At 39.0% G+C, this 3,392-nt stretch overlaps 1 pseudogene across 1 annotated transcript; it reads right to left on the bottom strand.

The window, feature by feature from the left end:
• Positions 1–669: 669 nt before the first annotated feature.
• Positions 670–2,244, bottom strand: LOC103263299 (annotated as a pseudogene). Its single transcript, XR_504491.2, has one exon. The product of XR_504491.2 is annotated as a 28S ribosomal protein S23, mitochondrial pseudogene (transcript).
• Positions 2,245–3,392: the final 1,148 nt, after the last annotated feature.

Here is a 3,392-nt window from a genome sequence, read left to right on the forward strand (position 1 = left end):
TTTCTAAATATGCTTTGATCGCCTCTGTGATTTATCAAGAATGAGGTCAACAATTTATTTAAATATTTCTTTATTATGGAGCATTTAGGATGCTTGAAAAGTTTAACTTCTATGGACAATATGTCAGTTAACATCCTTCTAGACACAACATTTGCTTTGCACTTCTGATTTTGTTCATGATGAATTTCTCGAAGTGTAATTGCCAGTCAAAATTGCCCAATTGCCATAAAGAAAGTTTACACTCAGTGTTTTATCCAGAGACTAATTTTTATGTGGTTAAATATGTCAATATTTTTTGCTTAGTTTCTTTGCTTTTATGCTCAAGAAGAAAAACTTCTCCGCCCCAAGATCAAATAAATATTCATCTAAGTTTTCTTCCAGGTATCATGTGATTTCATAATTTTATACTAAAGTCTTTGATCTAGCTGAAGTTTATTTGGATCTGTAACAAGATACAATTTTTTTTTCTCTTTCCAAAATATTATCCCTTTGCTCCACAACTATTATGACTAGTCTTCTTTTCCCACTGATTTGAAATGTTAACTTTACCATCTATTAAGTTGTTATAATTATGTTCTGGGACCTGTTTTGGAAGGAGGAGGAGGTAGGGGTGGTGGTAGTTAGGGAAAAGAGGGATTTCTGTTGAATTAATTTGGTTTTTTTTTTTTGTTTTTTTTTTTTGAATTTCTGAAGCAGTTTATTACTAGTATCTGAAAACCACTGGCCTGATCACAAATACAAAACCGTCAATCTCAGAGGATGCTTACATTTATTTAGTAAAGCAGAAAAATGAGAAGGCAGGACAGTTGGCAAGGATTTGTAAGTAGACCTTGGCCCCGGAGAGGCAGGTGGATACTGGTGGAGATCATCCTTTTAGTCCACTGCCTCTCCTCTTGGCAATGTGAATTCAGTCTTGAGCAGGACGTAATCTTTGATTCATTTAACAAATACTGAGCAGCCTCCTATGTGTCAGCTTACATGAATCATCTCCAGCACACTCAATCCATATCAGTAAATAAGAGATTAAAGTTTTGGTTCTGGTATCTGTCCATCAGCAATGACAGGTCCTCACTCTTACGGAAAAGCACAAGTCAGCTTGGCCTCTCAAAGTTGCAGGTTAATAGTTCTACAGCAAACACAAAGGTTATCTGCAGACAGAAATGGCTGGCCAAGGGACCATACCATGTGTGCATGTTAAAAGTCTGGTGGATCCAGAGAAGAGATACCTATCAGGGAATCAAATGTAGCCAGCATACATGCTAACACAAATATCCAAGCAAACCTACTCAGATGAGTCCCTTCAAACACTCTTTATAAAGGTTTCCTCATGTTATTTACAATTTCAAAGTAAATTTACTTTATAAGCAGCTAGGGAATTCTTTATTTAGTAATGTCCTAACATAAAAGTTCACATAACTGCTTCTGTCAAACTATGATACTGAGCTTTATGACAACCCAGAAATAAGAACTAAGAGAAGGCAAACAATGCCTTAGAGATCAAGAAACATTTACACAGTTCAACTGTTAAAAATAGTTCAACATTCAGTTAGTGAGCAGAGTGTGGATGTCAGTATACACAGTACACAAGTCTTCAGGGAGGAGAGAGACCTTTTGTCTGTTCTTCAGATGCCTCCAAATGCTGGTCCTGCGGAACCTCTTTCTTAGGCTGGTTTTCTTCCAACTCAGTTTGGGGTGTGACACTCATGTTTTCAGATTTCCAGGAAACGTGACTACCTGCCTGAGTCTTTGCTTCTCCTACACGTCTTAAAATGACACCTTCTGCCAATAAAGCTTTCACTGTTTCCACAAATAATTTTTCCTCATTTGTTTCTCCAAGTTTCTGCAGCTCAATGTACTTCTCCACAAACCGTTGACAGACAGACTTGAAGTTTGGATTGAACAGATCAAAAGCCTTTTGACCAGATCCATAGGCTGAATAAAATTTCGCTCTGATCCGATCCTCGTGGTACCAGATGTCCTGGATGGGAGATTTGGCTTTGCCATACCGCAAGCGGGGCCTTCGGAAGACCGGCTCCCTCAGCAGGGGAAAAGCATTATATATATCATATCAGAGGGGCTTCTCCTTCAACACCCCAACCCGAATCAGGTCCTGAGTCCGCGAAAATATGCTCCCCACGGTCTCCAACCGGCTGCCTGCCATGGCCAGCGCCTGAGACAGAACGTTACAAGTCACTACCCTGGTTTTTTTTTTTACCAATACAAAATTATTTAAGTTAATTAAATATAATACAGTTTGATACTGATCTTTCCATTATGTGATAGTATATCACTTTTTCTTCTCTTTTCTTTTTCTTTTATTTTCTGAAAAGTTTTAAAAATATAAAAGATAGGCAAGGCACGGTGGCTCAAGCCTGTAATCCCAGCACTTTGGGAGACCAAGGCAAGAGGATTGCCTGAGACTTTGTCTCTACAATAGATAGAAGATAGATAGATAGATAGATAGATAGATAGATAGATAGATAGATAGATAGATAAATTAGCTGGGCGTAGTTCCACCTACTTGGAAGGCTGAGGTGGAAGGATTGCCTGAGCATAGCAGGTCAAGGCTGTGGTAGCTGTGAGCAGTCCACTGCACCCCAGCCTGGGCAACAGAGTGCGACCCCAATTCAAAAAATACACACACACACACACACACACACACACACACACACACAGTTCCATATAAAATTTTTATAAGATAATAGGGGAAATAGTGGCTTTTTCTGACTTCAACATTTCCTCTTAAAATTTTCAATTGGCTGGGCACAGTGGCTCATATCTATAATCCCAGCTGAGGTAAGAGGACTGCCTGAGCCCACGGGTTTGAGACCAGCCTGAACAACCTGGACAACTTGGCTCATTGTTCATCTCTACAATAAATAAATAAAAAATTAACCAGTGTGGTGGCGCATGCCTATAGTTCCAACTACTTGGAAGGATCACCAGAACCCAGCAGGGTGAGGCTGCAATGGCCATGAGTGCGCCACTGCACTCCAGCTAGGTGACAGAGTGAGATTCCAACTCAAAAAAAAAAGTCATTAATTGTTCAGACTACCTAGTGCAACTCAATCAATATGTTACAACCAAGTAATCAATATGTTACAACCAAGTGAGGAGTAGTTTTGCTGTGTTAGCATTCTTGTAAACTTTCCTTATATATAGAAGTCTAACTCCAACATGTTTACTCTTGGAACCATCTGCCCAATGCAACAATCTGTTTTCTCTTGAGTTGTTGACATTCTAAGGAATTAAGAATAGAATCTAACCTTTATTAAATTCTTACTATGGCAGGCATAGTTCCTAAGCCTTTTACATGTACTAATTTAAGCCTCCTAACAACCCTGAAGATAAATGCTGATATTATCCCCAGCATATAAAATGTACACATGAGG

Source organism: Carlito syrichta, unplaced genomic scaffold, assembly GCF_000164805.1.
Source record: "Carlito syrichta isolate Samal-C Ts95f unplaced genomic scaffold, Tarsius_syrichta-2.0.1 Scaffold93672, whole genome shotgun sequence".
NCBI lineage: Eukaryota > Metazoa > Chordata > Mammalia > Primates > Tarsiidae > Carlito > Carlito syrichta.